The sequence below is a fragment of the Triturus cristatus genome, chromosome 6 (assembly GCF_964204655.1).
Source record: "Triturus cristatus chromosome 6, aTriCri1.1, whole genome shotgun sequence".
NCBI lineage: Eukaryota > Metazoa > Chordata > Amphibia > Caudata > Salamandridae > Triturus > Triturus cristatus.
Window position 1 is genome coordinate 589,321,166 of NC_140589.1, and position 26,578 is coordinate 589,347,743.

The following is a 26,578-nucleotide window of genomic DNA, read 5'->3' on the forward strand; positions in this document are numbered from 1 at the left end:
TATGGAGCGTGACAGTGACACATCAAGGTCTACCGAATGACAACCATTTTGAGTATTTTATGCAGAAACATGTTGACCCCCTATTAACAATCACTGATTCACAGCGGCGACGGGATGATAAGGTCCCCACTCACCGCACTTATATATTTTAATGCCACATAGTAACCCCATAGAATAAAAATAGTTCAGGTATACTATGATGGTTTTTAAATTCACTCACTCCTTTTTTTGTTTGGGCCCCCACTTAGTTTAGAAGTGCATCCCTGTCTTCAGGTGTATGCCCGCCATCTATCAAACGCGGTTTTTAGAGGGCGAGGACTGGCAGATGATGAAGCATGACACCTGGTGGTGTGTGATGCCAGTCCGTCAATTTTTGTGATTTGCCCCCACTAAATTTGGCATCCCTTAAGACACAACTAGGGACGGTCCTTTCTGTGGTTCATAGCTTTGGTTGGAGGCTGACCGTTCTCTAGTGCCCTAACGCCTCTAGTTCCCTCCCCGGGCCAGACCCTGGGTGTAACTGTGGTTCTTTGTTTTGTACAGCCTCTTGGCTGTGGGAACATTAACTAGGGCCGACTCCACAACTGGGAGTCTTACGAGGACTGTATTGGATAAAAGTCAAACGTCCCATATACTATAATTACATTGGAAGCCCGTGGTGTAGCCACAATCCACCTCCTTAATAATGGAGACGGAAGTCATGTTTGACGAAGACACCTTTACAGAAATACTGAGAACCCCCTCACTACTGGCAGAAACAGTAGTAGCATGCACCGTAAAAAACTCTGACGAATGGGAGGCTCTAACAACCAAGAAGAAAGAACAGATAAGAACAGCTCTTCATGGAGCTTTTATGACAGAATACCTGAGGAAGAACACCGCTCCCAGGGGCCTGATAGTCACCAACAAACCCAGACTCTTTCTGAACAATAAAGAATTCAGGATCAACTGGTCCGGTATAGCCTGGAAATGTACCAAGGACTGGCTGGCGCTCATTATTAACACGGCAAGACAATTGGCGGATGCCCTTCTTGTTGAGATCCAGCAGAGCGAGAGTCGACTTAAAACGACTATTGATATCAAAATCTTTAAGAAAAAATTAGACAATATCAATAACGACCATCAAGAATACCGGAAATTCCTCACCCAGTCAAAGATTACCAAACTTCAAAAGGATGTCTTGAAATTCAATAGGGATACAGTCTACCCCTATACGACTGATGAGTACTATGACAAGGCTCAAGAACCCCAACCTACAAGGAGACGACAGCAGCAACAACGCCCCCGTCCAACTCCCCTGAACTGGACTTTCAGTTCAGGAGATGAGCGCAGTACATCATAAAGCGGCGAAGAAGACAATGGAGGTACTACCAACCAAGGTCAACAACAAAGACCGCACCATAACCAACAGATGTACGCCCCTCCAATGAATCCGTATGGATTTTGGCAGCAACCACCGTTCTATCCGCCGAACTTTGGCTATTATCCCGGCCCACAACCTTTTCTATCCAGGGGCAGGGGACGAGGCAGAGGAAAACAGAAACAATGGAGAGGACCAAGAGTACACTGGGAGGAAACCGCGGTAGACCACCTAGGCGCAGTAACAAGGAACAGGGGCAAAGGCACAACAGCCTCAACGAGCAAACAGACACGAACATAGTGAACCTGAGTAATTACCAACTGTCAGGACCTGAACAATCAGTACTACAGAAAGGTTTAGGCTTTGTACCCACTCCCCAAAATGATCCATTTACCCTACATACCGAAATGGCACATTTTTTTCGGAAAATCAGACTCAGGGCCTTCTTTGGAGACTCTGAAATAAACAAACCGAAGGACGATGGACATACTGATCTAAGAAATAAATCTACCTTTTGCCTACCTATACAATCCATTCCATGCCAGGTTCTGGCTTTTGAACAGGCAGTATTGGCAGAAATTGAAAAGATCGATTTTCACAATCTAAAAGGCTTCCAAAACCTAACCCGGGAAGAAAAATCCGCGATGTCAAATCTCAAAACCAACAGAGACATCACGATTAAACCAGCGGATAAAGGTGGGGCCACAGTGATCCTGGACACAAACGCATACGATCAAGAGTGCCTGAGACTATTAGCCGATGCAACCAGCTATGAGGTTTATCAGACGGACCCTACTGGACGCCTAATGACCAAAATAAAGTCCATCGTGGTAGAAGCCACCGCCAACAACTGGATTACACAACATGAAGCAGACTTCCTCATTAATGAGAACCCTAGGATGCCCAAGTTCTATACCCTGCCGAAGATACATAAAAACAGGGTCCCACCACCAGGAAGACCCATAGTCTCAGGGATCGGTTCCATATTAGAACCCCTATCCCAGTTCTGTGACTGGTTCCTGAGACCTATTGTCCAAAATTCAAGAACCTACCTACGGGACACCAAGGATGTTCTCTGCCTCCTACGTGACATGCCTATCAATCATATGGAAGACACCTCGGTCACCATGGATATTGAAGCGCTATATACCAGTATACCACAGAAGCGCACTTTACAAGTGGTAGAGCAAATAATTCTAAACCAAGATTGGAACTATGTCACACCACAACACTTCATAATGGAATGCGCAGAACTGGCACTATGTGAGAACTTTTTTGAATTCAAGGACGTGATATACCACCAGATCAAAGGTACTTCAATGGGGAGCACATTCGCTCCCAGTCTGGCATGCCTCTACGTACACCAATTTGAGGAGGACCATATCTTTAAGGAAACCAACCCCTACCTTGATCAAATCAAAATGTGGAAGAGGTACATCGACGACGTTCTGATCGTCTGGAGAGGTACCAATTAAGAAGCACAATCATTCCTGGAATGGGTAAATAGTATTGATCCACATTTGAGATTCACACATACCATCAACAAAGAAAGAGCAATATTCCTGGACCTTGAAATCAACCTATCTTCAGAAGGCCTACGCACAAGAGTTCACAACAAAGCAACCGACAAAAACAGCCTTCTGCTTTTTGAAAGCTTCCATCCCAAAGCCCTAAGACAAAACCTCCTGGTAGGGCAATTTCTGCGCATCCGCAGAAATTGTTCAGAAAGTTTAGACTTTCATGAACAAGCAGACACCCTGGAAAAAAAACTCAGAGCAAGAAATTACCCCAGAAAATTGGTCAAGAACGCCAAAAAAAGAGCTCGAAACAACAACCGGGCAGCTCTTTTAGAAAATACGCCAAAGGAGCCGGCCAACCGGATGGTGTGTGTCACCACCTTTACCCCAGCGTCCAACAAAATTCAGAACATTATTCAAAAGAAATGGCGCATATTAAACACCAGCGACAAAGTCTGGACCCAACCCCTATTTGCGTACAAACGCAGTAGGAACATCAAGGATGAACTAGTCCATACAAAACCACCAGCCGCTACAGATGACAACCAACTGACACTATGGGGCCACCAACGACCAACTGGACATTACCCCTGTGGCGATTGCGTATCATGCCAATTCACGGCCACCACAAAAGAAGTGGACATAGGTACTGAGCGGCCATGGACTCAGAAGAGCTTCTCTAACTGCAACACAGAAAATGTAGTGTACCTACTCAAATGCCCTTGCCAACTCATGTATGTTGGCATGACTACTAGGCGTGTAAAGATCAGAATTAGTGAGCACCGGAGCACTATCAGAAGGAAGAAAGATAACACCAAATTAACAAAACACTTCCTTGAGAAAGAACACTCTGATAAAGATCTAAGATGGACGGTACTGGAAGTAGTACAGAAGCGCAATGGCTGCCTCTCACATGTCTTACATGTTAGAGAACAGCGTTGGGTGTTTCGCCTTGGGACATGGAAAAACGGATTGAACGATGATATCCCGTGGCTACAAATGAAGTAACTTCCCTTAGCGCTCACTAAAACATACACTTTAACAGTACCCATTATAAAGACAAAAACACAAACAATAGACACAGTAATACATGTGAATAGAGCTACACGCAGTTTCCCTTACTCCCTAAAACTAGAATCATCTTGATCAGCAATCATGCGGTAGCTGTAAAATCAACTTGTCCACTAATTGTAGGTTTAACCACACCGTCACCCTGACTGTAAACAATCTGGGTTTGTTTTCTCTTCCTTTCTTCTGTGTAAATACTCGTAACTGCTCCCGTCATGAAATAATACTCATGAGCAGGGCACATGTTCCCCATATTTCTATATAACGTGTCTACACACGTTAAATTACTCCCTTGTATCTCCAGAAACTAGGGCAGGCACTTTCATTGGACCACAGCTGGTCCCGCCCCACCCCAGGCAATCATCTGAGGTAATGACGGGACACAGGAAGCGGCGTGTCATAGAGCAGCACCAAGTGCTGACACACCCCAACGAGGGTCAGGCAACAAACAGGCAACGTGCAGTCCTTTCTGCATGCTTCGCTCAGGACACAGGAAATGCAGCATCATCACTGTGCGCCACGCTCACCTGAAACCCATATCGCATGCCACGACCCCACCCAACAGTATAAAAGCTTGCTGCGCACTACACTTATTGTCACCGGGGAGGAGGCTGGACGCATGCAGCACTAGGTTTTCTAGCGGGGAGTACGCCTTGAACTGTAAGTCGTTGTTCTGTCTTCTTCTTCCAACAGGTTGAAACTATAGTAGACCAAGCACGCCCTGACGGTTTTTTCTGCTAACTAATTCAGTATCTCTGATATACCTTCCCAACCAGTCTGGTTTTTAACCCTTTTGTCTTCATCCTTTATCGTCTCCCACCAGAATGTGGCCACAAGGATTTCCCCCCTACCCCTCCCATGGGGCAAATAGGTTTTTCCAATAGGGTAAGACTTCTATATTTGTTTCACATGAATGTCAGAGTGAACACAGATGCCTGACACTCATATACATTTTTCACCTTTTTCACTTTAGGAGAGAGCAGTAAGTATGGAGCGTGACTGTGACACATCAAGGTCTACCGAATGACAACCATTTTTGAGTATTTTATGTTTGTCTCACCCCCTCTCTCTTACAGGTTTCTCTAAACAGGTGGCAGCTGGCTATAGGCCTACGCCCCCAGTGGTAAGATTGGAGCCCAATATTTAAGGTCCTGACGAATGCCACGTACCCAAGTGGAAAATACAGGCAGAAACATGTTGACCCCCTATTAACAATCACTGATTCACAGCGGCGACGGGATGATAAGGTCCCCACTCACCGCACTTATATATTTTAATGCCACATAGTAACCCCATAGAATAAAAATTGCTCAGGTATACTATGATGGTTTTTAAATTCACTCACTCCTTTTTTTGTTTGGGCCCCCACTTAGTTTAGAAGTGCATCCCTGTCTTCAGGTGTATGCCCGCCCTCTATCAAACGCGGTTTTTAGAGGGCGAGGACTGGCAGATGATGAAGCATGACACCTGGTGGTGTGTGATGCCAGTCCGTCAATTTTTGTGATTTGCCCCCACTAAATTGGGCATCTCTTAAGACACAACTAGGGACGGTCCTTTCTGTGGTTCATAGCTTTGGTTGGAGGCTGACCGTTCTCTAGTGCCCTAACGCCTCTAGTTCCCTCCCCGGGCCAGACCCTGGGTGTAACTGTGGTTCTTTCAGCTACCTGTGCGTCAGGTCTCGGTCCTCGGTCCTGCACGGCGGTGTTGGTCGCGGCTTGAAAACTTTGTGCTACCAACTTGCCCCAGCAGGCTCCTTCAGCTGTTGTGTCCCTGTGCTGTGAAAAAGGGGGCAGTCAGCTGGCCCGTGCAGTTCACTTAAATGGACTGGGTTCTGGAAACCGCTTCTCCTCGAGCAGGACAAGACATGCACAGTCCCTCTCTTCACTAACCACCAGAAGCAGCAGGTGGAGTCCTTGTCGGTGCAACCTGTTTTTGCAGGCCCCTCAGTGCAGCATGGCAGTCCTTCGGTCCTTTTCCAAGTCGGTCAAGATCTGAGGTTTGGGTGCCAAGGGTGTGCTTTTTAGGCGCGGAAAGTGCCCTCAGGTCTGATGCGGTTGGTAGCTAATGGGTTACCATTTTCCCACGTGGCGACCACTTCCTATGGAGCGTGGCATCTGGCTATCTCATTAGGCACCATTCTGCCCACTCTCAAGATGGCGAGACCCCTCTCTCGGAGTTCAGACCTCCCTAGCCCACCTCCGGGACATGGCTACCTCAGGACTACACACTCCTGGGTAAACCGGTCTAGCAATTGGTTTCCTCTCAGCTTCTTGTGACAGCCTGTTGACCTGAACAATGGGGCAGCCCTCTCCATGTTTTTACACATGTGCCTTTGAAAGGTGGCTTTACCTCTGAAGCCTGCCTTTTGGCACTCACATCCCAAGTGGCTTCCTGCAGGCTCCATGTGTGCCTGGGAAGGAACAGGAGTTTTAACCCCTTGCGTGTGGGTTTATTTCTCCCACTGTGCGGGAGAAATAAACGGCGTTCACGAACACAACGTCTACCGGCCGTTGTGTGCACACGCCCACCGTAATGCACGACGGCCGGGAGACGTCGTGCGCACACAAGGGGTTAAAGGCAACAAAGTGGCACTTTGCTAAAGCTGCACACTGCAATAAGTTAAATTAATTTTGGCTTGAAATACAAGTCAGGATTAATGTAACCAGTTGTGTGATACCATGGAGTGCCTACTTTGGTCGCACCGTTCTGGAGGTAGCACAGCTGAGGGTCAGTGTGTAACCCTGTACTCGCTAATTAGGCGACCAAGTCTTTCCTTAGTAAAAAACAGTAGTTTTGCATGTGTTTTTTATTTGCAGTTTTATATAGCTTAAATGATAGATTATATTAGTTGATGCTCTAATAATGCCATGTAGAAGTTAGCATTCGCTACGCCATTTTCTCTTTCTAGATGCCATTTTGTATACTGTTCGATACTAATTCCGTCTTTTTCCGAGAAATGCCCTTTTCTAAGTATCGTTTCTGTAATGAACAACTGTTTGTGCCAGTACATACATTTCTCGTTAGAGAGCCTCTCCCACCTGGTGGTGTGATTGCAACCCAGGGTAGAACAGCCTTGAAGATGTTCTTTGCTATGCAAGATACGAGAGTGGGAGCCATTTTTCTCTCTCTACGTTGTTCACTCACATCTGTTTAGAAAATTCCACTGTGGGCGTGTTCTTAGCTAACCATTCAATGAACATAATGTATCTCTATGCTTACAGTTACTCAATTCCCTCTGTAGCACTCTCTCGAGACTGGGCCCTGCTCTGAGCGCTGATAATAATTGATTATTGGTGTATATTCTCCACTGTCTCTCTGACTCTTCATTTAGTATGGAAGACTGAGAGGTGGTCCGAGGTGACCCAGGTGGCCCTAATCGGGTCACTTCCTTAACAAACTTGCCCCAAAGTAATTGGAGCACTTTACATTAGCACCAGTTACATTACACATGGACACAGTCTTTTTTTTTTGGTAGGCATGGGGAGATTAGAATCACAGAATGTTGTGTAAACTACATGTCCTGCCTGTGTCATATGTTGCACCCTGCATTAGGACTTGATAGGCCTGCCAGAGGGGTGACTTACATAGATGTATGTGGTGGCTTTGCCATTGCTTCCTTTTTTTGGCAAAGTCGGGCTAGCTGTGCATGCCTGCTCTACCAGTCTGCAGTGGCAGACTGGGAGCCTTGTTTAACCTCAAAGGTGGCACAAACAGTGCTGCAAGCCCTGAGGTGCCCCGGTATCTTACATACCCTGGGTACAAGGGTAACATATACTAGAGACTTACATAAAGTTGGTCATCTCCAATTTGGTACCGCCAATTCGAGAAACACTTTAGGGTCAGAGTCGAAAAACCAGCAGCATCTGTCGAAAAACTTGGGGTTGACCTTACAAAAAGGCATTCCCTTACAGTTATGCAACCACAATATGATATCCTGTTCCTGGGAATGCCTAACGCTAAACACACTGTTGTACTTTAAACAACCTAGCAAGAAAACACATAATAGCTTTAAGACTTTTTCATTTCTCACTTTTTAATTTTTTGATTGTTTATATTAAAGTCACTCTCCTGCTACACAGCTCTTTTCCCCCCAAGCATAAGTGCTACAAACAGTGGAAAAAAAATTAAGGAAAGCAATGGTCAACATTTTTCCCAACCAATTCTCTGGCCAAGCCTCCTAACACTACCTCCCATCCCCAAACAGACCAAAACGTTTTGGAACTGTAGTGTCACAAAATATTTTTACTTTCCACACTTACGCAAACTGCAGCAACCACATAGTCCGCAAGCAACCCATCATTCAGATAAACTCTGATGGGTTAGCATGGCACCAAAACCTGAACCAGAAACCGAAAACCCAAGACTCCTGCAAAATGCACTTCCTGAATTGACTACTCTACAAAAAAACATTCAAATGCACTAGTAACTTTTGAAATATTCATAATTCGAACTTCTTGGCTCCAGCTGCATCTTCTTAAAGTTCCCAAAACTTTATGACTTTATCCTGTGGTACTAATAACGCAAAAAAAAGATCCAACATCAGGGATCAGAGAACCTAGCTAGATGGGAAGGGAGGGGTCCACTTAGTGAGTAAGACGCACCTCAAATAGAGAAAAGAAAATACTTTTCTTGAGTCCCCTCACTCACCAAAGGTTTCCCCTAGGTGACATGCTTCATCATTGGGGCCATCCCAAGCATCTACTGCTTGGGGCGTGCTGCGACTTGCGACAGTTACGTAGGAGCACTATTTAGTGAAGACTATGTGTAGTGCAGTGAGAGGGGAGTGGTGTGGGTTTAAATTAAAAATTACCTAGCTAGTGAGCGTAAATGAGTTTATTCGTGCTCCTAGTTGGTAAAGGATAAAAAGGGGGGTTAATAAAAGGGAGGAATTAGGTAATAATGTGCTAATAGTCCATAATATTGAAAGCCAACATGTTTCGAGGTTATCCCCTAAACCTCTTCTTCAGGACCACATGGGGACCAGCCCCATGTGTACCACTCCGTGCAAAGACCTATAATAAGGTGATAAAGTAAAAAGGAAAAATAAACGTGCACATTAGTGTCAGCGTAAATTACATATGGTTAGATTGAACGCGTAGTATCTGGAGAAATACAAAAAACATACATGTTCATACGCTGCCTGCCCAACGATGTCGTGGGCAGGTGATTCCTCTAAGATCAATTTCAACCTTAGGTGATGGTGCTCATGCCTGTAACTTAGAATAGGTGTAGACATCTAATGTAGTCTGGTAAACACATATGAAAAGACATTACACTCGTGATGGGACATCCAACATAACAGACACAACATAAAACATATATAGTGGCGTTTGGACCTACTTGGGAGTTAATCAAAATTTGCCTCATGGTCTGCCGGGGTGGAGGAGCCTAAATAACCCTAGGAGAGAGTGGGGGTTATAAAGCTTAGAGTTGGTATGGCGTTACAGCCATGCAGAATGGACAAAAGTTCAAGTTAGTGAAAAAAAGGAAAAAGGGGCTCAAGGTTGCAAGTCAGCCCCAGGCGCAGGAGAGAGAAAACTTACTTGCCTCCGTCAAATTGACCGTCAAATTGACCTATTGGATCCCATTGGCGGACCGCATCTTAGCATGTCCTGGGTTCCAGTGGTTTAAATACTCTCTGCGATTGTTAGAAAATGCTTAGTCACTGGCTCTTGGAAGAGAAGAGCTGGGCCGTGTGTAGCGCTTCGTTTGTAGCGGCCATCTTGGGTGTAGTAGGCAATGCGTTTTAGGTCAATGAAAGTTGGATAAGGATTGTAAAATAATTGTAAAGGGTGCGGCGCACACTAGCATTGAAGGGAAAGAGTTAGAGAATTATTAGGAAAAAATTATTGAAAGCGGACAATGGCGAGTCTCGAACCTGGGAGGTCGAGAGGGAGTTGTCTTAGTAGTAGGAGGAAACACAATAATGTGGCGGTCATTTTAGCCTAGTCGGCTAAGGAAGGAAAAGATAGGGAAAGACATAGTCCCAGGTACAATTGAGAAGGGTGGGCACTGGCTTATAGCTAAAAATGGGGAAAAAATGACTAATGAGGAAAAATTTAAGGTAACAAAAGAAAAAGAAAAATTAAAAATTAATGGAAAGGAATATTAAAAGAATTAAGGCCAAAATTAGAATGATGCAAGACATTGGCAACAGAGGTGTAAAAATGATGCACATGGTTTTCTTAAAGTAAAGATTATTAAGCAAAACAATAATTAAAAACAGGTAATAAAAATTAGGAAAAAGGACTAGGGGTTAGGCAAAAATCAGAAGTTAAAAAAGGAAAAATGAAAAAAGCAAAATATGTCCGTGAGGTTATACCTGTTTATCTGACAAATTGGCCCCACGGGATATTGTCATTTAATCCTTTGGTATCGGTGTGCAGTTTGAAGACCCAGCGTTGTTCTTTTTCAAGCAGTCTATGCTTGAGGTTGTCACAAGGCTTGATATGCTCCAGGACCACCCACCTCATGTCGTTAGGTGTGTGTTGCATGTCGTTAAAATGTGCTGTCATTTTGGTACTTGCTCTGTGGCATCGGATGTTGCTGCGGTGTTCACAAATCCTTGTGCTCACCTTCCTAGTTGTCATGCCCACATAGTGGAGATTGCAGGAGCATGTGATCAGGTAGACTACACCCACTGTGTTGCATGTCGTGAAATTTCTGAGTTCCCATGTCGTGCCTGTGTTGAATTGGACCGTTTTTGTGGTCGAGGTCAGGTGGCACACACTGCAGTTATGACAGGGGTGATGGCCTGTAGGTAAGGTGCTTATGGTCTTTTGCATGTTCCTCTGGTTCGCTTTGGGCGTGTGTGTACCAAGAGGTCGCGTAGATTCTTTCCCCTCCTATGTGAAAACATGGGTGTTGGGATATCAAGGTTGCCGCTGTTAAGGATCCTCCAGTGTTTTTTTACCATCTTGGTGATTTTGTCCGACGCTGTGCTAAAAGTGGTGATGCAGATGGGTCTCCTGTCTTTTTCGGTTTCCTGTTTAACGTAAGGTTCTAGGAGGGCATCTCTTTTGTTATTTTTTGCTCTCTTCTTTGCTTTATTGATGACATGAGAGGGATACTTTCTGTCTTTCAGTTTTTTTGCCAGGTCTCTGGCCTGTTCCTCATAGTTGCACGTTTCTATGCAATTTCTCCTTAATCTGAGGAATTGGCCAAATGGTAGGTTCTCTTTTAGGTGTCTTGGATGGAAACTGTTGTAGAGCAAGAGACAGTTCTTCGCAGTGGGTTTAAAATGAGTAGTGGTATTTAGGTGTCCTTCTGCGGCGTAGATGTTGAGGTCTAGAAAGGTAAGCTCAGATCTGCTCATTGTGTGTGTAAATTTGAGAAAAGGGTCTTGTAAATTCAACCATTCTAAAACAGATTAGCCTCTCTTTCATCGCCATTCCATATTACTAGGATATCATCTATGTATCTCTTCCATTCGGTGAACAGGGGCTGAAAGGTGTTGTTGTCCGAAAGGATCTTATGTTGTAGACATGCAAACCCGCTACACTAGGAGCGAAGGTGCTGCCCATACTGGTCCCGTGTTGTTGTTGGAAGATTGTATCTTCGAAACGGAAGAAATTTTCAGTGAGGGCCCATTTGCAACATTTCAAAACCATATGCCGCGGTGTATAGTAAGGCCAGGACACTCCATAGAGAATGTCTTCTAGGATGTCCAGGGTTGCCTTATGAGGTAGGCTTGTGTAGAGGCTTTCCACATCAAGACCTATGAGAATGTTGTTACTGGGGTCGAAGGGTAAGTCCTTGAGGAGGGAGAGGACTGCTTTTGTGTCTTTGAGGTAAGTATTGGTATTCTGAATGAGCGGCCGTAGAAAAGCATCTGCAAATTTTGATAGTGGTTCAAGGATGGAACCGATACCTGAGACTATAGGACGTCCCGGGGGGTTCTCCGACTGTTTATGGATCTTTGGTAGTGTGTAGAAGTATGGCATTGTGGGGTGATTGTTGATCAAGAAATCACCCTCTTTTTTAGTTACCCAATCGTGTGCCAGGGCTTCTTCCACCATGCTGGTTATTCCAATTCGTTTACGTTCGGTAGGGTCTTCTGCGATGCGTTTGTAGTTCCTCTCGTCAGATAGGAGTCTGAGGCATTCTGAACGGTATGCCTCTGTGCTTTGTATAACGATGCCACCCCCTTTGTCGGCTGGCTTGATGGTGATATCTCCATTGTCCGCCAGAGATTTAAGTGCCTCTTGCTCCGTTTTGGTCGTGTTATGGAAGACTTTGAGTGTTCTTGGATCCAAGTCTCCTGCTTCTCTTAGAACTGCTTTCTCAAAAGCCAGTAGTTCTACTGGTAGGGCGGTGGATGGTGGTGTGAATGTTGACTTTGGGCGTAGGTTGGTGTCACCTCTTGGAGCGTCCGTTAGTGGTTTATTATCAAAATAAACTCTCAATTTGAGTTTCCTTATGAACTCGCTCAGTTCACAACTGAGTAAGAACCAAGTCTAACTTTATTCAAAGAAAAGTCAACATCATGGCTTGACTTTTAGCCTGCTCCAGCACCAGAATCACACCCAATGACTGAATCAAAGCTAGTAGGGCATCATTACAACTTGTAGAACCTGCTTGCCCGACAAACTAAAAGTCAGTGAGTCACTTGAATAAAACCTGTTCTTTGTGAAAACACCCACTGCAAAAATTGTTACACATCTCAAATCGCAAGCAAGATACCTGAAAAACCCATCAGTGCCATCCTATTAACAAAATGTTACCTTCAAACTGTAACAGCGAAAAATCATCTGGGTGCACAGGTAAAAGCCTAAGAGTGAGTTTGATGTTCTGTTTAGTTAACTCAACACCTGCCTCGCATCTTGTAATCAGCTCCACAGCATCATTGACAGGCACATACTTCGTGGCTGTATCCTCAGCTGTTATGAAATCTTTGGCATATTCACCTTCAGGCCAAGACAAGTGGTTTATAATACAGAGTTCACATTCCTGCTTTTTTGACACAACTGCTAACAGCAAAATGGCTAAATTAGAAGCAGCCATGAAGGGTATCCTCAGTTATATTTTGCATCCCAGTCACTGCTTCCTTATCCTTGCCCTCTACCACATCACCCACACCTGCCCTGCTGACACAATTTTAGGCTGCTCACTGTCATCCAAACAGGAGAACCTCTCTGAAGATCCTGATATTAGGGAGGCCATTCCAGATCCCTCTCTTGCTTGGGTCTGGGGACCACAAGTCACCCCAGACTTGGAGGATGACTGAATGCCTTACCGGTCTCCACTGTGGGGAACCATAGGTGACTTTCCCTCTAAGTCGCCCAGCCTGGTAGTCTCATCATATCGTGAGGCCCCACAAGCCGCCCTGGGATGGCCTATCTGGCCCTCATGCTCCCTCTTACCATCCTCAACCCAAACTCACACCCCTTTCCTGTGAAACTCCTCATGTCATCCACCCTGCTTTTACTTCCCATACCATTTTTTGTTTGGATGTGCCATATTTGAATTTATTGGCAAACTCTTAACTGGCCCTCTGTTGGCATTACTGTTTTCAGAAGTGTTTTGTGTATTTTTTATAATATACTTGGCACTGCCGTTATGCCTCCAGGTTCTATCTCATCTTGTTGTGATTCTGTTCCAACGTAATATAATCGGCCCGTTGAGTATCACCAATGGCCTTTCTTCAATAGAGTGCACTATACGCTCAACTGTTTGCAGCATCTGCACCCCTTGCCAGCTGTGCCTCGTCACTACACTCTTGAAAGGTAGCTGTTCCCCTCTTTGCCAGCTCTACCTGTGACACCACCCTTGCACCCCCCTTCTCCCACCTCATCAATAGACTGCACTAAAGGTTGGGACATTTTGCCACAACGCAAGCCAAAACTGGCTCCCCTGACATATTTGGCGTGTCCAGGTAAGCCTCTTGCCACTCTACCAACTCTACCTGCCTGCCCCCCTCACACCTACCACTGAGTTCCTGACAACACCTACTACCCTACTCCTTCCCTGGTCATACCTCTAATCCTACACTTCTGTCACAGTACACTGCTGGAGCCACACCGTTAGCTGACCCCCACCTTCTGGTCTTCATACCAATTCATGCCTTCTCTAGAACCCCTTGCTAAAGTAGATCCTTCCTACCCTCCTCATGCAACACTACCCTACCTGTTTCCTGCATAATGCTAACACCAATCCAATTACTAAGATAACACAACAACTACCAATCTAAATAACAAACCTACTAGGCCCAAAACTAAGACCTAAAACTGCTGGCAAAGCTTCCAACTGTCCCAGATCTGACGAACCACTGAAGAGGTCATTAAAACCCTTGACCCACACCCGGTACCACCAAAAGCCCAATCTCTGCCAATACTTAATTAATGAGGACCACCCAAGGGATGAGTGGGCTGCACCTTGTCCTCAGCTTTGAGCAGGAAAGAGCCTTGTGTGACTTCCTGCGATGTTCATCGACGTACAGCTTGGCTTCAGTCACAACTTGCCTTCGGATTCATCAGGGAACACTACCCACACAGCTTGGAGTTGTACCCCGAACCCCGACACGAAAAGCACACTTTGTCCTAGAAGCACAATTTACAGACATGTGCTTGCAATGCTTGCAACAGTCCCTGAAAGGTTTAAACCCTGTACTTTTAGGAGGTAACATGTTCCCGTGCACATTGGGAAAATCTGGGAAAAAAGGCCAATCAACAGATGAGAAAAAACGTAGGAGCTAGCTCTGGGCTATTCTGAAATATCTTCTGCATCCAGTCTGGATACTTTGCATATTCTAAAGGTGAGATATCTGCGGTTAAAAGTAACAATCATAAAACTCCTCAGTAGGCAAGGTTTTTCTGGGTGACAAGTTATTGGTTTTTAATATAGGTTGCAGTTAACGCTTGGTCTTGGTACAGAACGAACAAATCAGATTGAGTGAGGCAAACGGGTGGGGGCTGGGAGAGTTAAGAGATCATCATGGTGAGTTAGACAGGATGTTTGGCTAAAGAATGTTGCCCCATAGGGGGTTCAAGTTAGTTGAAGCTGTTTCTTAAATAGGAGAGAGATGTTTGGGGATTTTGGTCACTGAAAGGTATACTGAAGGATTAAGGGTGGGGTAGGGCATTACTTAAGCATGTCTCAGAACCCCATTCAGAGGGCCACAGGGCAAGCAGGAGCTACTATGCCCAACCATGGGTGTTGGAGCCGTTTACTCCTGATTTCCTGGGGCCCAACAAACTATGGATCCTAAGCAACTGGGATAAGCACTCTTTCAGCTCTCAAGTCTCCGTATTAGTGTGGTCAGAGCAGTCTAAAGCTATTTCGAGGGGTGGGGGGATGAATACAGGTGGGTGATCACAGAATCACAACTCAACATGCCTGCAGTAGCAGCAATAAATGATTGTCCAGCCAACTACTTAATTTTGTGATAAAAGAAGTCTTATTTTACCACTAACACAAAGGAAAATGTGACACTCACAACTACACAGTCCCCCTGAGGTCAGGGCTCTAGTGTGTCTTCAGGCATTTCCCCTGGGTTCCACTCCTTTCCTCGCTTTTAGCGATAGTGGGTATTCCCCATTCACTAATGACAACATCCAGGGCATGCCCCACTAGTATTCAAAGTCTCAAGAGTCTATTCTCACTCTGTTCTGAAAGTCAAAAGTGTTCCAGTGCTGGCACGTTATCTAACCAGCAAGTTCCCTCAGGGCCGTCTGGCCCAAATTCAGAATTACTAGCACCTGCAGGTACAGAGGTTCTGGAGTTCCTGAGCGTGCCCCATGTACGGGTGTCACCACAGCAGCAGCTGAACTCGGGAGTTCACTGCACGTGGCCCAGACAGGCTGCACTTGCTGATCACCAAACTCCTCAGACATGGTCACGCTCCTTGAGCAACTGGAGGTTTCTAGCGGCTCCTAGGTGCAGGTAAGTCTGTTGGACTCTCACTCGATAGGGAGAAGTTCCAGGGGCTAATATCTCATCCGTGGGTAGATGGGTTGGTGGGTTCCCACAGTGGTCTCACTCCTCAGACAATGCTCTTGGTCAGTGCATACTTCTGGCTAGTTGCGGTGACCCCCTCTGGCATACCGGGTAAAAGTGTACCTACCGTGCAGGGGCACCGACCTGCCTGGCACAACAGGTGTCCGCTCTGCAGCCCTGCCTGGATTGTGGGGTTGCTGATCCTTAACTGCACACAGCCTCGGCCCGATCAGCACAGCATTCAGCAAAGTGCACATGCAGTGTCCTCTCCTGGCATACGGGGTTGCCAATTCTTAGCTGCATAAGGACTCTGGCCAGATCAGTACAGCGTTCATAAAGTTCCATACTGGTATATGGGGTTGCGGATCCTTAGCTGCACACAGGCTTTGATCCAATTGGCACAGCGTTCACCACGGCTCGCTTTAACAGCCCTGCCTTGGCATACAGGGATTGCTAACTTTGTTCTATACACAAACAACAACCCGATAGGTGCAGTTGCCGCTTCCTCACACCTAGGGACAGGAATCCCCTTAACAGGATTCCCCACTGGACCTCACTCCCTGCAATGCTCTCGTCTTCTTCACAGGTTACACTGCTCTTGGCAAGCAGGCACACAATGGTGCTCAAGGTTCATGTATGGGGTGGTCTTCAATTCCCTGGTTGATGTCCACTGAACCAGCAGGGAGACTAGCAGGCCTTGACCCCCCAGCCCTGGTCACAGGCAGAAGTCTTGCAGGGCTTCCCCACCTCACACAGTCCTTCTGGCTGCTTGGCAGATGACAATTTCTGGGGTCTCAAGCTCACCTTTTTATAGTCCATTTGCAAACACTAAATGGGATTTAGAGTCCGAGTCTTTGAAGGTCATGTTGGGGGTCTGCTTCTTTTGAAGTGACCACTCCTCTTCCCTCTTGAAAGCAGTCTGTCACAGCAGGAGAGAGCTGATACTCACAATACAGGCCATGGGAGTGACTAGGGTTCACACCTGGATGTCAGCCATGGAAATATGTGTATCAATGAAAAGGTTAGCCCAGGGCCCCAGCCCTACTCTTTATGATGCTCTGCCCCCCTCTCCTTCCTGAAATGTACCCAGGCCCATTCCTTGTGACCTCTCTCTCAATCAAAGAGTACACATTAAAGTGATGGGGTAGTGGGTGCCCACCCAGCTTACAGGAATGAAGCAAAAGACAAATCTGTCTTGGGGGGGGGGGGGATCCCTCTATTATTTCTCTGCCCTCTGCTCAGCCTTCACCATGCAAGCCTTGGTTTCCCACAATGGAACCCATAGTCTGCCATGTAGTGTACCATTCACAGCACACACATAGCCAGCACATGCATTTAAAATACCCACACTGTACACCACTGTATACTTCATGTACGGTACCACTCACAAGTACTCATATACTCCGCAGATGCATTTACCATGAATGTACTGCACAGCACTATATCCTCCCTGTACTGTACCACTCAGGAACACATACACTCAGCACATGCATTCAACATGCTTGCACTGCAAAGTATTGTACTATCCCTGTATTGTACCTTTCTCATGTGAGTTAAGCACACAGCAGCAGAACTTTAAAATGAGTGAGCTTATAGGCATCACTTCAGTGACACTGGATAAAAAGCGCCTGTTCACTCCTGATCACTACACGGCATGCTATCACGCCTGCACTCGTGCTGCTTAACTCCTGGTAAAGGCGGCAGTCTTTCACCACTATGAGGGTAGCGCTTTGAGCGCCTCTCCCCACGCAACAAGACCGCAATCCGTGAAACAGGCCTATGTCACGGTTCACGCGTATGATCCTTGTTTGCCTATGACCACAACATAAAATCTGCATTAGGGAGCCAGATGTCAGTACAGTTGGACACTCAGGGCAGGGGTGCAAGTCCATTACCATGCAGAGGGTTTTCCGTCCTAACAGCATGTTAATGTACATTGAGGTTTCAGGTAGTATGTAAAGCAGTTGACAGGATTGCAGTTTTGTGATATGCAGGGTCTCTTTAAAGTAGCCTTTTTCACATTCGAAGAAAGGTATGATTCCTGTGTCCGCTCCGTCTCACCCAAACACATTTTTCTTCCACTAAATATATTTGATTAACTGCCACTTTATTACAACTGATTTGCACACCCTTCTGCACCAACCCTTCCTTTCGTAGGTTTCCTGTCTGTCCCTAGATGACTTACTCCATGCCCATGGATAAGAAAATCCGAAAAGTAAGCCAAGCGGGACGTGCCTCTGCACTACTATGTAGCAGAACATATAAACTTGTGTTGTATTTAAGTACAAACCATTGGTACTTACTAGCCTTTGAGAATATTAGTTATGTGCTCAGGGGAATTTCCATGGTGCACACATTATTGGGACATCACCACCACTATGTTGTATGCATGTTTTCTGTTGCACGTAGTGGAAGCAGTACAGAAAGAACAGTCATCAAAATAGAAAAGGACAAGTAAAGAAATATGGGCCTGTAAAGTCCATCAATACCTATTTGTGCAGGCTGTGGTCTCCAGAAAAATATAATAGTTTAGTTTAATTTGAAACCGATTCAATGTAGTGAGACTGCAATTAATGTCTTTTAAAAATATTTATATTATGTAAACTTTTATTTCAACAGCAACACAACTAATTGTACAATATATATTTAACAATTTGCCAAAAATAGTTTTGCAAAGCAAGTCCACAGCTTAAAGTGCCTAGCTGCCCCCCCCCGATATCCTCTCTGTGTTGATGTCCAAATCAAAGTGACCAAAACTGTAAGTGTTCCTCCCACTTTATGACAAGCATCTTAGGTGTAGTGAAACACCCCTTCAGTCAATGATAGTGCAACCTATCACTCCTGGCATCATTTTAGCTTTCAGCAACCGCACAAGGGCTTGGTTCCCCCCTCCCCCCCCCCGTAATGGGAAGAACAATGCGGGACTTCTTTGTACGCCTGTGCTGTGCAGTGACCCTAAATGGGATGGACCTGTAATATACGTTATCACTGAAGAAGCCTGACAAACACACCAATGGCTGAGGGAGCTATAGTTAGCCACTCTGTACATATATGTTGGCGCGCAAACTTATTTCCTAATCGGACTCTTAAGGACACCAACAGCTAGGACCGAAGAAGTGTAGTCTCAATACGGACTTTGGTGCTCCCCGATTGTAGCGGTCACAATTTCTTTTGGATTAAATTGGATGGCAGAGGCTGGAACATTCTTGTAAGTATCACAGGCAAAATGATGTTGTTTCAAGGGTTTATATAATGACTCAACTGGCAGGTTACACAGTAAATGCCATAAGTAGAATTTAGTAGCAAAGCATTCAAAATATAAGTTAAAGAACTCATTCTAAGTGAAATCCAGCATGGGTTTGCCTTCTAAAGGTAGGGAAAAGGGATCTCCTGAATACAGATCATCACATATCCTTTTATAGGACTTTGGACAAAGACATTTACATTCTACACAAGTATATGGTTCTCAAGATATGCACCATTAGAAAGTGAGCAAGGAGAAACATTTTAGTACATAATACATTCAAAGATTCTCTCATATTAGTAATACATTGGGTCTTAGTCATGCTCACAGCTTATCCGAGCATTTAAATTGATACATTGTATAGCAATAGCCTGGGATAGTTGAAATGTCCTTGGTGAGTTCGTTTCCTGTAGTTCCTAATAATACATAGGATCTGCACGTTTAGCCAACATAAACTAAGGGATTGGTGTCCAGACTGATTCCAGACACCCACAAAGGCTATGTTAGCCTTTAGACCTGCTAGCTCACAGTGCCACTATAAGAGCCTAACCTTACCAAGGAGCGAACAGTTTCTGGCAACTATCGAACATGACAACCCTTGATCCTTCGAGGATCATTGAAACAGTACAGTACTTTTTGCTCAGTCACTCGTGCTCACTTCTCCTCAGAGAAATAGACAGAATAAACGATGGGGACGTTTTCAATAAGCATTTATTGAACCAGCGTCATTCTTGTATAAAATACGTGTACTGCGACAATCATTAGACAGAAACAGATATATATAAGATTACATGCACCCAACGGTCTCGGCGTGGAAGGACAACATGGATTGGTGTATGTTTCGGGAAAAGGTAGTGTATGTTGCGAGAGGTAAGCCTGGGAAATGGGTGAAAGTGTGGGGCCCCTGGAACTCCTACCGTGGCGGAATTTGTACCCCGCCGCTGACGCCTGATCTGGCACTGGCCCCGTCTCCCTAGTCTGCTTGTCGCCTTGGTTCTGGGTATTGAGTCCACTTTGTTTCCGCCCCGGCCTATCCCCCCCCCCGCTATTCCTGTGGATCGGTAGGGTCCTCCCCAGGGGAGCTCATACTGCTGCTTTGACTTTTGCTGCCTTGTGGATTTGTTTGTCGTTTCTTATATAAAAATGGAACCGCCATTTGGGGGGTCCGGACGGTGTGGCCGCCAACGCTTCTTTCAACTCCTGTGACCTCTCTCACGCTGCAGCGTGTGTTTACTAACTGTATTTTATGCTCTTACTGTTTGCTAGCGGCCGGCCCGAAGGTTGTAGGCCCATCTTTGTATATCTTTTGCATTCTGTAATAAAGGTTTCAAAAAAAAAAAAAAAAAAAAAAAGATTACATGCACCGACAGAGTAATAAAAGGTAGAATTCTAACATGGTGCTAAAACAGTAAATATATGCAGGCATATCGATACATGTCAGTAATCAGGCAAACTCTTGCGATGCAATCCCTAGCTAAGTGTAACTAACTGTACCTAGCATGTATGTAGGTGTGAAGCCAAGAATCCCCTAGGAAAGAGCCAACCTCATTACCTGATGGGAAAGAACGAAGGACCCAGTCTTGGTCTCGAGTTGGACACCCAACAAGACCACTGCTGGAGATTCTGCATGTAGGGACTTCAACATCTCGTGTCAGCATGAGAGCTTCTCCTCTGGTTTGCCCAGCGAAGATGTGGTGCTTATATACCCAATGTTACCCCTAGGGGGTCTACCTAGATGTGTAATGGTACTGTGTGCCTTTCGTCCAAGGATGACGATAACGGTGAATGTTGTACAGAGTTATTATGCAGAAGATGGTAATCCTGCTGTGTGATACTAAGAATCCTCATGAATAATAAATGAGGCTACTTTTCAAAGAAAACCACACGACATTTATTTGGCACAGAACTAGGCAAAAGATCAGCGCCAGAGCTGGTATGTAGAGCAAGGTAGGAAAAATGTAGGTAAACGGTCGTGCAGCTACTTAGGCCTATATTGGGGTACATTTGGGCTCATAACAGTACAGTGAGAGAAAATCCCAGGAAACACTCTGTTTATTAGTGTGGATCCTAGCACTGCTTTATTTAGAACAGAAGGACAGTGATAGTCATCATGTGGTATATTGGGACATAGGTGCAAAATGAAGGACAGTGTAAACACAATCTAGGTTAACTTAAACTCAATTTATAATGCATTTAATAAAAGAAGAAAAACGACTCCGACCACCGTCCCCTGATGATTTCTAAATGATCACTTAATTTCTTTTTAATACAAAACATTCATTAACTTTGGGTTTTTCTTCTTGGTTTCTTCTAGGTCCTTCAAGGTGTTGTAAAGTTTACTTTGCATTTCTTTGACCTTTACATCAAGCTTCTTTCTTTTTCTTCAGCTCGTTGTGGACAGCTTCTTATACCCGCAATCCAAAAAACTCCCAGATGAAATTCTTTTGCAGAACTTCAAGGTAATAAGCACACATGCAATGCCAATTAATATAATCAAGGTAGGGGTTAGAAGCTATTTCAGAATGCCTCCTCCTACACTATTGAGCCATTGACCTAGCTTAGCAAATCCCTTTCCAATGGATCTAAATACAGATCCTAATCCTTCATAGGCACCCGACTCATCTAGCTCATTTAGCTCATGCTTAATGTTTGTAATGTTAGTAATATAGTCATTAAGGTACTTATCTACGCACGGTACATGGGCACAATATTTGAGAGCAGGAATGACTTTGCAAACTCCGACTTCCTTCGTGAGAAGTAAATCCGACACAAGACTATGTTACATAATCATAGCTCTCATTGCAAGCAATTACTTATTTATTAGAGTCAAAGCACATGCACTGTTAGTAGCAAGTGGATCAACTAATGTTGACAATTTTCAAATCTTCACATTGTTCAGTGCCACTCCTATAGATGGTATTAGTGCTCCAAAAATATCGCTAAGAATTTGTTTAAGGCTATATTTATTTCACCCTATATATTGTTCAAGAGGAAAAACTAACTCATTAGTGTGCTAGATCCTGGGAAAAACTAGAGCTGCATAGCAACTACCTGTACAGCTGTGTGGTAGCTGGAAACAAACGGACTTACCAGATGACTTTAATGCTCACCTCTAAATTTGAAAACGAGTTTTTGTCTAAATAATTATACTCACACTCTTCCTTCTGGCTGCTGTATTATACATAGAGATCAGTTCTTGGTTACATCAATACTTAACCTTGGGGGTAGAACCCTTAAAGTCTCTGCCTTTCCCAATGATGTGTTCTGCGCTAGTCTTCTTTTCTCCCCTTTTTCAGCTATTCTTATACTTTTGTTCAGCTCATCAACAAATACCATTTCATCCTGGTTAATTTTTCAGGTTGCATTATGCCCGCTCTGATCAGTAATGCTCATGTGAGTCACAGGAGTAAACAATTTCATCATATACTCACGCTGACCCCTTGAATTAGACCCTTTGAATTCAAATACAGACCCTAATCCTTCCCAGGCACCTGACTCATCTAGCTCATTTAGCTCATGCGTTATGATTGTAATGTTAGTAATGTAGTCATTATGCCACTTATCTACGCACGGTAGGTAGGCACAGTATGACTTTGCAGACTCCGCCTTCCTTCATGAGAAGTAAATCCAACACAAGACGATTTTTACATAATCATAACTCTCATTGCAACCAATTCCTTAGTTATTACAGTCAAAGCACCTGTACAGTTAGTAGCAAGCCGATCAACTAATGTTGACAATTTTCGAATCTTTGCATTGTTCAATGCCACTCCTATAGATGGTATTAGTGCTCCAAAGATATCGCTAAGAATTTACTTAAAGCTTACTTCACACTATATATTGTTTAAGAGGAAAATCTAACTCATTAGTGTGATAGATCTTGGGAAAAACCTAGAGAACCATAGCAACTACCTGTCCATTTGTATGGTAGCTGGAAACAAACAGACTTACTTTAATACTCATGTATAAATTTGAAAAAGTGTTTCTCTTGTCCCTTCTTGCTTACATCAATACTTAACCTTGGGGTGGGGCCCTTAAAGTCTCTTTACCTTTCCCAATGATGTGTTCTGTGCTAGTCTTCGTTTCTCCCCTCTTTCATCTATTATTTCGTTCAGCTCATCAACAAATGCCAGTTCAAAGAATTTCATCATATACTCACGCCGATCCCTTGAATTAGACCCTTTGGAAAAGTGAGAAATATGTTTAGTAGCGCACTGACAATTGGCACATTCTCTGAAGGATCCTTAAAATCGGAATAAAACAATTTAATGGTATCTTGTTGATAGATTTAAGAAAACGGAGCAGGAGAAGGAGTAGGACAGGGGTAGGTGAAAATAGGCTGCTCCCTTAGCCTCAAAAGCAGGGAGATAACAACAAACTTCAAAAATTCAAGTAGAGAACTTGGTGGATACTCTTCATAGGCTACCCTCACCCAATTTGGTGGAAGGTAATATTGATCTAGAAAGTGAATCTCTTATTAACACCCTACAAGCCGCTATGGATCAGATAGCTCCCGAACGCAATGAAAGAACTAGACATAAAGCTAAGGGGGCTCCCTGGTATAACGAACAACTGAGGGAAAGGAAGCAAAGCCTTCGGCAAGCGGAGAGAAGGTGGCGGAAAGCTTATGATTCCACCAAGTTAGCAACCTATAAATCTCTACTCATACTTTACAAAAAGGCCATCACATCTAGGAAAGCTGAGTACTACGCAGCGCGAATTAGGGAAGCGTCAAATATTCAAAAGGAGACTTTCATGATCTTAAAAGAACTTTGCAAAAAGTTGGATGCCAACCTTGCAGATGCCCCCACCGACTGCAATGACCTGCAGGTTTTCTTCTTTCAGAAAGTAGCAGACATTCTTTTAGAGATCGAAAACACACATATGATCTTAAGTGCCTCGGAACTGTCCACTCCCCTACCCCCTACGGGGAATTTTCTCACCAGTTTCCCTCAGCTGGACTCAGGGGCTCTTACACTACTGGCCAATGGCACTAAGTCAGGCTCCCCTGGCGATCCATGTCCGCCACAGATCTTTAGAATGGCTCAGCCTACTCTGGAAAGTCAGATTCTCACTCTTCTGAATAACTCCTTGGCGACCGGCCAGGTCCCCGCTAATCTGAAGGAGGCCAGAGTTACTCCTCTTCTGAAAAAATCAGGGGCAGACATGACCGCATTAAAAAACTACAGACCGATCTCCCAGCTTCCCTTCTTGGCGAAGATCATGGAGAAACACGTTTTGAGGACCATCTCAGCATTTCTGGAAAAACACAAGCTTCTCCATGCCCGCCAGGCAGGCTTCAGAGCCAATCATAGTACGGAGCTGGTCATGCTTTCAGTCCTGAACGACCTCAGGCTGAAGGCTGACAAGAAGGAATCGAGCGCCATGTTGTCGAATTGGTTTTAATAAAAAGATTTACAAAAAAAAAAAAAAAGAAGGAATCGAGCGCCCTGATACTGTTAGACCTGTCAGCGGCGTTCGATACGGTCTGTCACCAAAAATTACTCACTCGGCTAGCAGACCTGGGCATTCAAGGGCAGGTCCATAAATGGTTAGAGTTCTTCCTCTCAGGAAGAACGCAGAGGATCCAATTAGCGGAGCAGGTATCAGAACAGGGTAACATTCTATGCGGGGTCCCTCAGGGCTCCGCACTCTCCCCCCTTCTCTTTAATATATACCTACAGCCTTTGGTGACTGCGCAGGCCAAAATGGACTGCCGGGTATTCAATTATGCAGATGATACCCAACTCATCCTAAGGATTGATAATTCGGCTCACGCCCAACAGTCAGCTCGGAGCATTTACAGTCAACTGGATGAATGCGAACTCTTTAAAAATCAATCCAGATAAGACGGAAGTCCTAGCCATTTCCACCAAAAACAACCCCTGGAGCGATCAGTTCTGGCCCCAGGAGCTAGGATCCACCCCATACCAGCATCTGTGGTGAAAAGTCTGGGCATCAAGATCGACTCTGAGCTTTCGATGACTAATCAAGTCAACTCGGTGGTTGGAACTTGTATAGGGCTTTTGAGACAGCTGAGGAAACTGGTCCCTCTACTCAACTATGAAAACGATAGTGGCAGCAACCATTGTCTCAAGACTTGATTATGGCAACGTGTTGTATGTGGGGCTTCCCCAGAATATTACCAATAAACTGCAGGTAGTACTGAATGATGCAGCCAGGCTCATTCTCAGACTGCCCAGAAGAACTCCTGCTACTCCCCTGCTGAGCGAATTGCACTGGCTGCCCATTAAGCAGAGAGTGAAGTTTAAGGGGTTGTGTATCATCCATAAAGCTCTTTACGGACACGCCCCACGGTACATAAAAGAACACCTTCTCAAATACGTGCCAGGGCGCGTGCTGCGCTCAGCAGAAGCAAGTCAGCTGACCTGCCCACGTTTCAACACCACAGCCAAAGGCGGAGAGCTTTCTCGGTCCTTTTGCCACAACTCTGGAATCAGTTGCCCAGAGATCTTCGGAAATAATCCAGACTCCGAAAAAAACTAAAAAACCCTTCTCTTCATAGAAGCTTTTGATACAGCCCTGAGGCCCTCTACTACCTAAAGATCTGGCACGTTTCCCTATTTATGTTTCTCTCTCTTCCAGCGCGCTAAGAGACCTGGCGGTGTATATGCGCTATATTAAGAGTAAATTAACATAACATAACAAACGAAACAGTCCTCTACCTCCATGATCTTTACATACTCAGACAACATCTAATAATACACATTATATAATTATACACACACTCCCCTGACATGGAACATGTGAAACTTTGTCCTCAGATAGGGGAAATGTGTCTACAGGTGGTTTAAGGGTGAAATTTGTTGGAACATGAGATACATCCCCTTCCAGCAAATAGACATCCAAACATGGAAACAAAAATGCCAAATACTAAATTTTGCAGCGCTGCTGCGCCATGTTAACTGACATCAGATCAAGGAAATCTCAGATGAAGTGTTTGGCCTCTAGGTCTCTGTTGTATTTATCCTATCTCAAAATCTACTGGGATTCTTATTATGCATCGACTGGAGGCCTAAAGGAGCCATCGTCCTCTGACCATTACCCTAACTTTTGGAGAGTCCTTTTTCATTGTTTGTCAGTGGTCAATATGAATAGGTTGTTGCAGGGAGGCGCGTTGATGTCGGTCAAGTCGTCGCCAGAATCAAACTTGATTTTTGCAAGATATGTCCTGTCAGGGTCTGAAATTTTCTGGTTGATCTTTCTCTCCCTTTTGAGTATTTTGGTACTGATCAAGTCCAAGCCCTAATCTATAACGTTGATCTGGTCAATCTATTCTTGTTCTTTAACTCACTGTCTTCCCTACTAGTCTCTGGTCTTTTCTTGGCTGGCAGTCTTTTGTGTAGTGGTACATTTTGGCCAACTTTCCTCAGTTGGACCTTGGTCGTGCTCAAGATCTCGGGTTCTGATAAGGCGGATTCGCTCTCCGAAGTG